This window comes from Heptranchias perlo, chromosome X (assembly GCF_035084215.1).
Source record: "Heptranchias perlo isolate sHepPer1 chromosome X, sHepPer1.hap1, whole genome shotgun sequence".
NCBI classification, from domain to species: Eukaryota; Metazoa; Chordata; class Chondrichthyes; order Hexanchiformes; family Hexanchidae; genus Heptranchias; species Heptranchias perlo.
Window position 1 is genome coordinate 27,499,411 of NC_090370.1, and position 13,780 is coordinate 27,513,190.

Here is a 13,780-nt window from a genome sequence, read left to right on the forward strand (position 1 = left end):
AATTAGTAAAATGTAACAATTAAAGAAAGGAGAAGGGGAACCTACTAAATCGCTCCAAATATTTTTGGAAAAAATTCTTTCGGTTTTCATCTTAGTTTCTCCGTTAAGATGGGGACGAACATCGAGAAATATTTTCCGTAACATCATAAAGACAATTAGAATGCAAATTTCACAAAGTGATGATTAATCTGACTTCTACATTGGCATCATGTTCTGTGTTTGAAATCTGGAATTGTTTTACCATTTTTTAAGTTTAGTGGGCAGTTCTGAATGTATGTTCTACATTTAAACGTGAGCAAATAAAAAAATGCGGAAGTTGTTTTTAATGACAGGAAGAGCTGCTTTTCCATGTTACATGTCGAGATTTATTTATTTACGCAACTGTCATTTGCGAAATGAACGAATGTATTGATTCAATTGTCGGTACGGGTAAGGAAATCGCCACTGGATCATTTCCAGGAAACAGTCAAGTAATTAAATTAGTTTATCAAACCCAAAATACCCGCTGGGATTTGCTGATTGAAATTTTCAATGAAAATCGAGATGGTCACTAAGTATTGGAACAAATATACCCGATACGAGTTTGGGTTGGAGAAGGAATCGACTAACGTAGCAGATTGAATTGCACTCATACCACAAACATTGCACACTACAGTCCTTAAAAATTGAGACTTATTTCTATATTAAACTGGAGAGGGTCTAAATAGAAAGTTACAGAAAACGCCATTCAATGTATCAAATTGAATTACACTGATTCCACAAACATTGGACAGCACACCCCTTAAACATTGATATCTGTTTCTATATAAAACTGGAGAGGGTGTAAATAGAAAGTAACAGAAAAAAAAACATTGATGTATGAAATTTAATTTTGTTATTACTGCGCAAACGCTGAACAGCCAATCGCCAAAACACTGTCCCAATTTCGAATCAGTCGCAGAGCCCTGAGCCGGAGTGAAAATGCTGGGACCCAACGAAATTCAAACACGGAGCATTCGGATCTGGAGTCAGACGCTGCAGTTCTGCCACCAGCTCCACAGGAAACGTGTGGACCCGGATCTATAGGATGGAGATTGGTACCGACCACCACCGCGCCTCTCGGAATGCAGGGGACGGAAGCAGCAGCCCGCCACACTTCCTCACCAAAAGCGCAGGAATCCCACTCCTGACAGATTCACTTCTTTAAACGTTGTTTAGATTCAGTGAATTGCGATATGATTCAATCTTTAATTGACCTCCGCTCTGTCAGTTCATGATTTTATTTAAACCGATACTTGGAGCTCTGTTTCACAGGGTGCGGCTGTTTAAGCATTTCTCAGTCCCACTGTTCCCATTAATAACAATTTTTGCTGCTAACTTCTGTTTGATACAAAGCACCGGTCCTGTGAAATTGAACACCGGTTGCACCATGTTATTGGTGTGATAAACACTGAGCATTTTTACAAATACTTACCGTGTTGCGGTTTCTGTATTATAGCGGTTAGCACGTTCACCTCACACGCAAAAATCCCCCAATTCGATCCCAGCAGGTTTTTTTCATTATATTGGAACTTGCTCCATATATACCTTCAGGGGCGAGTTTCTTCTCCTGTGTTGATAGGTCGACAATCGGCTGTTCCTGTTCAATTTAACAACGGCTGCACCAAACTCCTGGTGTCATATACACTGACCATTTCTAAAATGCAGTCTGAAAAGTGTTTCATAAACGAAACAAATCGTTATTAAACTTGTGAGTGTCACTCGGTAACCACGTTAGCGTCTCTTTCAGTCTGCAACAGAAAGTTATAGGTTGGTTAATGGTGTTAACAGAAATATTCCTCTTTTCGTCGAGTTTATTTGGTTTCATGTAATTAATTATATAGGTATGAACGCCGAATCATAACCATGAGCCCACCAGGCACCTGTACAGACAGTTCACCCAATCCGGTTACTTTGATCATCTGCCCTACTGTGCTTGAAAAACAATAGGATGAACAGCCCTTGCCTGTGAAAATGTGTCCTCTCCCCTTGATCAAACTAATATCTGCAATTGATGAACTGGAGCGAATTGAGCTCGAAGCAGATCTGGAAAATGCGCAATGCAGCCGCACAGGAATTCCAAGTGAACTCTACGTGGAGGAAAAGAAGTGACACAAGCAGAAGGAGATGCCACGTGAAAGATTTGGACCCGGACCTGCTGCATGAGACTTTAAATGTTGTCAGCCTTTAACTGTAGCTCACAGTGTGAGAACAGTCATTGTTATCATTTGCCTTTTATGTTTCTTCTGGTACTGCATCTCTTCAATAGTACCAGGTTATCACAGCACTGCTTTCTTCAAATTAAATCCCAGTGTGAAAACTTACACGATTTCAAACCTAAGCAAGGTGTGTGAGATTGGAAGGAGAGTGCGAGTGGGGATCATGGGCCTGGGGGGCAGTGAGATCATCTCCTGAACACTAAGATATTCCACAAAGCAAAGAAGCAGGGAGATGAGACCTTTCCCGGCATGTGCAAAATCCATCCCTTCTCAATGGCCAGCACCGTTCTTGCCCTCTCTCTCCCTGCTGACCAGGTCAATATGGGTTTCATGTATTCGCTGTGTTTGCATCAAGCATCTAATTCAATTGGCATCTGAAGGAGTAGAGGAAGCAGGAAGGAAAGAAGATTCAGAAACAGAGAGGTCACGTGAAACGGGCCGAATCTTGTGTGTACCGGTTGCTTCAAATGATCCACAGCAGCCCTGCGTCGCCTTGCAGGTTTCCCAGGAACTGCAGCGATTCGGCCCGTTCGTGCGTGCATTTTGGAAATGGAAACAGAGACATCCGCTGCTTGTGGGAGTATTTCACCTCGCTTTTCCATTTCACGCGCAGGCCGACCCGCACTCGGCACTGTCATGGCCTGAACAAGCCTTTCGTGTTCTCACAGAAAATGCCACTTTGTGCGAGCAGCTTGTCTGGACTGGACAGCACTGAGGTGAGTCACTGAGGAAATCAGTACTTCAAACAGAAAACTTTCTTCACTCACTCATCCTGATACATTAGGGTCCCTGTACTTGAATTATTGTTCCATTCATTGGAACATAGGAACAGGAGTAGGCCATTCAGCATCTCGAGCCTCCAGTTTCAGACATCCTTCCTGAGGTGCGGCGAACAGAACTGAATGCAATCCTCCAGATGGGGTTTCACCAGAGCTCTGTGCAGCTGTAACATGACATCCACCCCTTGTATTCCAACCCTATTGAGATAAACGGGGAGAGTGAGAGCTCGAGAGAAAGCAAGAGTGTGCAAATGGGAGAGAGAGAAAGAGAAAGCAAAAGGGAGGGAGAGAGAGAGAGCACTATACATTGCACATACCATCGCTGTGTCGATTTCTCAGGAGCGCTATGAATCCACACTGACCTTTCGAACCATTCACTGCACCGCAGCAAACGTTCCAAATCAGCATATGGGTAACGTGAAATAACCTAATCGGTAGCCGATTTGTGGTGCCAAGCGTAGCACATGGGACTTCTAATCACTGCAAAAGTTGTGTGTCCGAATCTCACCATCGTTGAATTTTAGCTCAGGGTTCTGTGATTTCGGCGCTGGGAAGTGAAATTTTGCAGCAAAACTACAACAGGATCATTAATGCCCATCAAGGAAGGGAAACAACCCCCTCCACTTCATCTTATACAAGTGGCTCCAGTCCCACCCGAATTTATAATGCTTAATCCACTCTGAGCTGGATTGGCGAAACACTCTCAAGAAGGAGGCTCATCATCTGCTCACCGCAAAAGTCAATCTGCTGAACTTCCGGCTCTGTCAGACTGCATGTTCCTTCAGACTGGTTTCTAACTAGACACATTCATCCTGCTGCTTTTCGAGCATTTGTGCTTGAGGGGTATAATTCTTGCTTGCAGTAATTCTATTCCTGTAAAAGTAGCTCCTGATGATCGCAAGATGGAAAGTATCGTGGCTGAGCGTTCTAACGCGCTGGTTTAAAGCTCAAGCTAAATCCCATATTTTGTAGTTGGATCAAAATCATAGTTTATGGCTCCAATACCGCAGCCTCCCTCCTGTAAACGAATAACACTAAATATCTCATCACTATTGCAACAAGAGGAACCAAGTGGCGATACAAATAATTGATGCATTTTGGAGCACCTCAAATATACGTTCAGCTCCGTTCGAAATGTTCACAAGGAAAAGGATTCGTTGATCTTGGTGAGACTCAACCAACAACCTCGGCATTTCCCGACCCTGTACTGTCAGATAAGGAGCGTGCACTGACTGCGCCGCTGGAGCCCGGTCACCCTGATCACCTGTCCCACTCTGCTGGAAATAATATTAAGGTGAGAGGCCCTTACCTGTGGAAACGTGTCCTGTCCCCGTGATGAAAATAATATCTGCAGTTACACTTTCAGCTCCTTTCACATCCTCTGCTCCATCGCACTACAATCGGGATTTCTGTGAACAGAACAAAATAAACATTGGCAGAAATTCGAAAAGCAGCGGGATTCAAACCCACGCATCTATAGAAATTAAATTTAACACCTTAGACCGCGAGGCCACGCTACCATAATTTCACAGTAACGTTTAAAGAGCTGTTTAATGCTCAAATTAATGAATTGAAGCTAATTGATCGCATTTACCCCGTGCTGGAGTTGTTCTCCTTGGAGCAGAGAACGTTAAGAGGAGAATTGATAGAAGTGTTCAAAATCATGAAGGGTTTAGATAAAGTAAATAAAGAGAACCTGTTCCCATTGGCGGAAAGGTTGAGAACCAGAGGACACAGATTTACGGTGATTGGCAAAAGAACCAAAGGCGATATGAGGAAACACTTTTTTACCCGGCGAGTAGTTATAATCTGGAATGCGCTGCCTGAAAGGATAGTGGAAGCAGATTCAATCGTGGCTTTTAAAAAGGATTTCGATAAATACTTGAAGGCATAAAAATATAGAGCTACCGGAAGGAGCGGGGGAATGGGACGAACTGGATTGCTCTTAAAATGACACTGCACGGGCTCGATGGGCCGAATAGTCTCCTTCTGTTCTGTAACCATTTTATGATTGTATGATTCTATTGATAACCTTTATTTTCTTTGCATGCATTTCTCTATCTTTCCCTGTCTCTGTCTCTTGTGTTGTCGCCTGATGGACTTTGTCGGCTTCCTTGAACGGCGACGGCTGATCGAACCTGCAACACCAGCAGAGAAGGTTAAAGAAAGACTGAGACGGTAGGAAAAGTAAAGGTGCAACCCAGCTGCTGCAGCCAATGTCCACACATACATGTCTCGTCGCTCTCACAGTGAAACAAATCACCAATTTGATTAAAGTATTCTTATGGTAGAATGTATGTTATCACCATGCCGAGACAGACGGCAATCATATCAGAGAATCAGACAATCTTGAAAATTTACGCCAGCGGAGGCCATTGCGCCCATCGTGTTTGTACCGGCCGGAAAAGAGGTATCCAGCATCGCCCGACTTACCAGCGTTTGGTCCGTAGTCTTGTCGGTTATGGCTCTTCAAGTGCATATTGAAGTGCTTTTTAAATCCGATGAGGGTTTCTGCTTCTCCCACCCTCTCTGGGAGTGAGTTCCAGACCCGCACCACCCGCTGGGTGGAAATAATTCCCCTCTGCTCCATTCTAATCCTCTACCAATTACCTTAAATATATGCCCCCTTTTTATTGACCTCCCTGCTGAGTGAAACAGGTCCTTCCTTTCCACTCTATCGCGGCCCGTAATAATTTTGTACACCTCAATTAAATCCCCCCTCTGCCTCCTCGGTTCCAGAGAAAACACCCTCAGCCTATCCAATCTATCCTCATAGCTAAAATTCTCCAGTCCTCTAAACATCGTCGTAAATCACATCTGTACCATTTCTCGTGCAGTCGCATCTTTCCTGTAATGTGGTGACCACAACTGTACGCAATACTCCAGCTGTGGCCAAACTAGTGAATTATTCATTTCCAGAATAACCTCCCTGCTCTTACATTCGATGCCTCGGCAACACATGTAAAGTAAATAAAATGTCTCAAGATGATGAAGAGATTGATGCTGAATGTGAATTTCCCCCAGGGCAGGGGGTCTCATTGATATTGGATGACGGGATAGAGAACGAGATACCGAAGTTTGCCGATGGCCCCAAAATTGGCACGTTGTAAGCAGTGAAGATGAAAGCCTAACATTCCAGAGAGACATTAACATAATAAATGAATGGCCAAAACCGTGGCAAATGGATTTCAATTTCGGCAAGTGTGAGGTCATCCACTTTGGACTTCACAAAGATAGATGAGAATAATTTCCAAAAGGTGAAAAATTCGAAACTGTGGAGTTCCAAAGGAACTTAGGTGTCCATGTACATAGATCAATAACATGTCATAGACAGGTACTGGAAATAATCAAAAAGGCTAATGGAATGGTGGCCTATATATTTAGAGGACGAAAATACAAGGGAATGGACATTGCTCCAGAGCAACACAAAGCTCTGGTTGGACCACACCTGGAGTATTGTGTTCAGCTTTGGACACCGCACCTTAGGAAGGATATACTGTCCTTGGAGGGAATGCGGTGTAGATTTACTAGAATGATATATGGATTCTAAGCGTTAAATTACGAGGAGAGATTACACAAACTACGGTTGTATTCCCTGCAATTTAGTAGATAAAGGCTGATGTGATCGAAATTATCAAGATATTAAGAGGAACTCATGGGGTAGTTACAAAGAAACTATTTCCGCTCGTTGGGGTGTCCAGGACTTGGGGGCATAGCCTAAACATTAGAGTCAGGACTTTCAGGAGTGAAGTTAGGACACACTTCGACAAGCAAAGAGAGGAAATCTCTTCCAGAAACGGCAGTTTGATGCGAGCACAATTGTTAATTTCAAACCCGTGATTTAAAGATTTTTGTAAATTAAAGGTATTTAGAGATATGGGACTAAGGCGGGTAAAGGGAGTTCGGTTACAACTCAGCCATGCTCTCATTGAGTTGCGGAACAGGCTGGAAGGACCAAATACCGGAATCCTGTTCCGAAGTTCCTCCTTGGTGCAGAATGCTAAATGATCCTGCATTGGCCGGGATTCGAACCCGGGTCTCCCGCGTGGCAGGCGAGAATTCTACCCCTAAACCACCAATGCTAACTTGTGCAAAGTTTTCATGTTTCTAAATGGAATCCTGTCTGAACGAACATGCCGTTAACAGCTGCGATGGACGAGTGGTTGAAGCTGTTGGCTCAAAACTCCAATGGGGTTTTCCTGCTCAGGTTTGAAGTCGGCTCGCAGTGCTGCGGCATAAACATCTCTTCAATGCTCAAATACATTAATTGGAATTAATTGACCGCATTTACCTCTCTCCCAGCATGAGAGATACTTCAACGTGGCCGGTGCTTTTAATTGGGCGTCCAATCTTCTCTTCCAAGATTTCAAGACCGAGAAGCAATATCTCCCAATCTGTAACTTAAATTCTGCTAGCTTGCAAAACCTGACATTTATACTCTTTATTTTCTTTGCATGCATCTCTGTATCTTTCCCTGTCTCTGTCTCTTGTCTCTCTGTTTGACACCTGATGGCTTCTAAGGTTCCTTGAACGGTGAAGGCTGATCTAAAATGCAACACCAGCAGAGGAGGGTAAAAAAGGGACTGAGACGGTAGGTGAAGTAAAGGTGCAACCTAGCTGCTGTAGCTAATGCTTATACACTTATGTCTCTTCGCTCTCACATTGAAACAAAGCACCAATTTGATTAAAGTATACTTATGGTAGAGTGTATGTTATCACGATGCCGAGACAGACGGCAATCAAATCATAGAATCCGAGAAAGTTAGGCCACAGAAGGAAACCATTCTGCACATCGTGCCTGTGCCGGCCGAAAAATCGATACCGAGCCTCATCTCACTTTCCAGCGTTTGATACCTAATCCTGTTGGTTACGGATCTTAACATGCATATTAAAGTTTTTATTTTGTCAATGCGATTCGGGTTTCTGCATCTCCCACCCTTTTCGGCAGTGATTTCCCGACCCCCACCGCCCAATGGGTGGAAAAAAAATCTTCCTCTCCCCTCTAATCCTTCTATCAATTACCTTCGATCTATGTACCCTGATTATTGACCTCCCTGCTAAGGGAAATAGATCCTTGCTATCCACTCTATCTAGGCCCGTCATAATTTTATACACCTCAATAAAATCTGCCAACAGCCTCCTCACCTCCAGTGCAAACAACCTCATTCCATCCAATCTAATCTCATAGCTCGAATTCTCATGTTCTGACAACAGTGTCGTAAATCTCCTCTGTACCATCTCTAGTGCAATCACATCTATCCTGTAATGTGGTGACCACAACTGTATGCAGTATTCTTGCTGTGGCCTAACTATTGTTTTAAAATTTCTGCCATAAATTCCCTGCTCTTACATTCTCTGCCTCGGTTAATAAAGGAAAGTATCCTGTATGCATTTGTAACCACGTTAACTACCTGTCCTCTTACATTCTGGGATCTGTGGACATGCACTCCAAGGTCCCTCTTTTCATTTACACCTCTCAGTATCCTCCAAAGCAATGTTGTTTCAGAGCAACTAATTCTGAAACGTCTTACTTGATAATACAAGTCGTACAGACGAAACCAATTCAGTAAAGGGAAACTGATATTGGCGACAGGAATAAGTTAGTGTTCAACTTGATATTACCGCACACCGGAATAGAAAACTAGATTGGATGGATAGAAGAGGTCTGAAAGGATGGCCGATCGGCTTTGGAAGACAGCGAAACTTCACACTGGCTGCACGAAGCAAGTAAAAGCGCCTGGTTGATCTCGATGCATGATTCTCGCTTCGGGACTTTAGTTGATTAATATCCGAGAAGTTCCGGGTTCAAGTCCTGGATGAGCCTTTCTATGCCACTACTTTGAGTGAAAAGACACCAACTGGTTTCTGACATCTTCACAGAATTGCATTTGGTAGGATTGAATTACATGCAGATAATGTTTGAGCTCCAGAGGACAGAGTGCTGAGGTTCCCAAGGCGCAACACATGTAAAGTAAATAAAATGTCTCAAGATGATGAAGAGATTGATGCTGAATTGGAATTTCCCCCATGTCAAGGCGGTTTCATTGATATTCGATGACGGGATAGAGAACGAAACATCGAAGTTTGCCGATAGCCCCAAAATGGGCAGCGTTGTCAGCAGTGCAGATAAACGCACAACATTCCAGCGAGACATTAATATAATAAATGAATGTCCAAAACTGTGGCAAATGGATTTCAATTTTGGCAAGTGTGAGGTCATCCACTTTGGACTTCACAAAGATAAATCAGAATACTTTATAAAAAGTGAAAAATTCGAAACTGTGGAGTTCTAAAGGAACTTAGGTGTCCATGTACATAGATCAATAACATATCATGGACAGGTACAAGAAATAATCAAAAAGGCTAATGGAATGGTGGCCTATATATTTAGAGGACGAGAATACAAGAGAATAGACAAAATTCTAGAGCTGCACAAAGCTCTGGTTGGACCACACCAGGAGTACTGTGTTCAGTTCTGGACACCGCACCTTCGGAAGGGTATATTGTCCTTGGAGGGAGTGCAGTGTAGATTTACTGGAATGATGCTGGACCCTAAGCGTTCAATTACGAGGAGAGATTACACAAACTATGGTTGTATTCCCTGCAATTTAGTAGATTAAGGGCTGATGTGATCGGAATTATCAAGATATTACGAGGAACTGAAGGGGTAGTTACAAATAAACTATTTCCGCTCTTTGGGGTGTCTAGGACTTGGGGGCATAGCCTAAACATTAAAGTCAGGACTTTCAGGAGTGAAGTTAGGACACACTTCGACAAGCAAAGAGAGGAAGTCTCTTCCACAAACGGCAGTTTGATGCGAGCACAATTGTTAATTTCAAACTCGTGATTTAAAGATTTTTGTTAACCAAAGGTATTTAGAGATATGGGACGAAGGCGGGTGCAGGGAGTTCGGTCACAACTCAGCCATGATCTCATTGAGTTGCGGAACAGGCTGGAAGGACCAAATACCGGAATCCTGTTCCGAAGTTCCTCCTTGGTGCAGAATGCAAAATGGTCGTATATTGACCGGGAATCGGACGCGGTCGCCCGCGTGGCAGGCGAGAATTCTACCCCTGAGCCACCAATGCTGACTTGTGCAAAGCTTCCATGTTTCTATATGGAATCCTGTCTGAACGAACATGCCGTTTCCAGCTGCGATGGACGAGTGGTTCAAGCTGTCGTCTCAAAACTCCAATGGGGTTTTCCTGCTCAGGTTTGAAGTCGGCTCGCAGTGCTACGGCTTAAAGAACTCTTCAATGCTAAAATACATTAATTGGAATTAATTGACCGCATTTACCTCTCTCCCAGCATGAGAGATACTTCAACGTGGCCGGTGCTTTTAATTGGGCGTCCAATCTTCTCTTCCAAGATTTCAAGACGAGAAGCAATATCTCCCAATCTGTAACTTAAATTCTGCTAGTTTGCAAAACCTGACATTTATACTCTTTATTTTCTTTGCATGCATCTCTCTATCTTTCCCTGTCTCTGTCTCTTGCCTCTCTGTTTGACCCCTGATGGCTTCTCAGGCTTCCTTGAACGGCGAAGGCTGATCCAACCTGCAACACCAGCAGAGGAGGGTAAAAAAAGGGACTGAGACGGTAGGTAAAGTAAAGGTGCAACCCTGCTGCTGCAGCTAATGCTCTCTTCGATCTCACAATGAAACAAAGCACCAATTTGATTAAAGTATATTTATGGTAGATTGTATGTTATCACGATGCCGAGACAGACGGCAATCATATCATAGAATCCAAGAAAGTTAGGCCACAGAAGGAAACCATTCTGCACATCGTGCCTGTGCCGGCCGAAAAATCGGTACAGAGCCTCATCTCACTTTCCAGCGTTAGGTCCCTAATCTTGTAGGTTACGGATCTTCAGGTGCATACTGAAGTTTTTATTTTTCAATGCGCCTCTCCCCTCCTTTCAGGCAGTGATTTCCCGACCCCCACCGCCCACTGAGTGGGAAATATATCTTCCGCTGCCCTCTAATCCTTCGACCAATTATCTTAGATCCATGTCTCCTGATTATTGACCTCCCTGCTAAGGGAAATATGTTCTTGCTATCCACTCTATCCAGGCCCGTCATAATTTTATACACCTAAATTAAATCTCCCGACAGCCTCATCAGTTCCAAAGCGAACAACCCCAGCCTATCCAATCTATCCTCATAGCTAAAATGCTCCAATTCTGGCAACATTGTCGTAAATCTCCTCTGTACCATCTCCAGTGCAATCACACCTTTCCTGTAATGTGGTGACCACAACTGTGCGCAGTATTCTTGCTGTGGCATAACTATTGTTTTATAAATTTCTAACATAACACGCCTGCTCTTATATTTTATGCCTCTGCTAATAATGGAGAGAAACCGTTATGACTTCTCAACCACATTATCTACCTCTTCTGCTACCTCCTGGGATCTGTGGACATGCACTCCAAGGTTCCACTGTTCATCTGCATCTCTCAGTCTCCTCCCAAGCAATGCAGTTTCAGAGCAACGAATTCTGAAACGTCTTACTTCATAATTCAAGTCGTACAGTCGAAACCAATTTGGTAAAGGGAAGCTAATATTGGTCACTGGAAGTAGTTAATGTACAACTTGATATTGCTGTGCACCAGAATAGAAAACGAGATTGGATGGACAGAAGAGGTCTGAAAGGATGGCCGATCGGCAGTGGGAGGCAGCGCACATTTCAACTTGCTGCACGACTCCACTGGTAGCGGTTCGTGGGTCGAGGGGTATGATTCTCGCTTCGAGGTTTGCGTTAAATGATATACGCGGGATTTCAGCTTCAAATCCCGCACGAGCCCTCCTGTCTCAATGCTTTTCGTGAAAAATCAGCAATTAGCTTCCGACATCTTTTCGGTGTTGCTGTTGGGAGAATTGAATTGTCTCCAGAGAATGTTTGAGCTCCAGAGGACAGGGTGCGGAAGTTTCCAAGGCGCAACACACGTGAAGGAGCGGGTGAGTGGGACGAACTGGATCGCTCTTACAATGAGCCGGCACGGGCTCGATGGGCCGAATAGCCTCCTTCTGTGATGTAACCATTTTATGATTCTATGTATTCTCTTTATTTTCTTTGCATGCATTTCTCTATCTCTCCCTGTCTCTGTCTCTCGTATTGTCCCCTGATGGACTTCTCAGGCTTCCTTAAACGGCGATGCCCGATCGAACCTGCAACACCAGCAGAGAAGGTTAAAGAAAGATTGAGACGGTAGGAAAAGTAAAGGTGCAACCTCGCTGCTGCAGCCAATGTCTTCACATTAATGTTTCATTCGTTCATGGGATGTGGGCGTCGCTGGCGAGGCCGGCATTTATTGTCCATCCCTAATTGCTCTTGAGAAGCTGGTGGTGAGCCGCCTTCTTGAACCGCTGCAGCCCGTGTGGTGAAGGTTCTCCCATAGTGTTGTTAGGAAGGGAGTTCCAGGATTTTGACCAAGCGACGATGAAGTAACGGCGATATATTTCCAAGTCGCGATGGTGTGTGACTTAGAGTCATAGAGTCATAGAGTTATACAGCACGGATAGAGGCCCTTCGGCCCATCGTATCCGCGCCGGCCATCAAGCCCTGTCTGCTCTAATCCCATATTCCAGCATTTGGTCCGTAGCCTTGTATGCTATGGCATTTCAAGTGCTCATCCAAATGCTTCTTGAATGTTGTGAGGGTTCCTGCCTCCACAACCCTTTCAGGCAGTGAGTTCCAGACTCCAACCACCCTCTGGGTGAAAAAGTTCTTTCTCAAATCCCCTCTAAACCTCCCGCCTTTTACCTTGAATCTCTAGAACCCTCAACGAAGGGAAAAAGCTCCTTAGTATCCATCCTATCTGTGCCCCTCATAATTTTGTACACCTCAATCATGTCCCCCCTCAGCCTCCTCTGCTCCAAGGAAAACAAACCCAATCTTCCCAGTCTCTCTTCATAGCTGAAGCGCTCCAGCCCTGGTAACATCCTGGTGAATCTCCTCTGCACCCTCTCCAAAGCGATCACATCCTTCCTGTAGTGTGGCGACCAGAACTGCACACAGTACTCCAGCTGTGGCCTAACCAGTGTTTTATACAGCTCCATCATAACCTCCTTGCTCTTATATTCTATGCCTCGGCTAATAAAGGCAAGTATCCCATATGCCTTCTTTACCACCTTATCTAACTGTTCCGCCGCCTTCAGGGATCTGTGAAATTGCACACCAAGATCCCTCTGACCCTCTGTCTTGCCTCGGGTCCTCCCATTCATTGTGTATTCCCTTGCCTTGTTAGTCCCTCCAAAGTGCATCACCTCGCACTTTTCCGGTTTAAATTCCATTTGCCACTGTTCCGCCCATCTGACCAACCCATCTTGGAGGGGAACGTGCAGGTGGTGTTGTTCCCATGTGCCTACTGCTTTTGTCCTTCTCGGTGGTAGAGGGTGTGGGTTTTGGAGGTGCTGTCGAAGAAGCCTTGGCGGGTTGCTGCAGTGCATCCTGTGAATGGTACACAATGCAGCCACTGTGCGCAGGTGGTGAAGGGAGTGAATGTTTGGGGTGGTGGATAGGGTGCCAATCAAGCGGGCTGCATTGTCCTGGATGGTGTCGAGCTTCTTGAGTGTTTTTGGAGCTGCACTCCTTCAGGCAAGGGGAGAGTATTCCATCACACTCCTGACTTGAGCGTTGTAGATGGTGGCGGATTCGGCGATGGTAATGCCGTTGAATGTCATGGGGAGGTGGCTAGACGCTCTCTTGTTGGAATGATCATTGCCTGGCCCTTGTCTGGCGCGAATATTACTTGCCACTTATG

The 13,780-nt window shown here is 44.6% G+C and overlaps 1 non-coding gene and 1 pseudogene across 1 annotated transcript; both read right to left on the reverse strand.

Moving 5' to 3' along the window:
• LOC137306998 (protein FAM200A-like) overlaps positions 1-5,859 on the reverse strand; it is a 29,865-nt pseudogene extending 24,006 nt beyond the window's left edge.
• A 1,168-nt stretch (positions 5,860-7,027) lies between these two features.
• On the reverse strand, positions 7,028-7,098 carry trnag-gcc (transfer RNA glycine (anticodon GCC)). The gene has a single exon. It is a non-coding gene; the product is annotated as a tRNA-Gly (tRNA).
• Between the last annotated feature and the right edge of the window lie 6,682 nt (positions 7,099-13,780).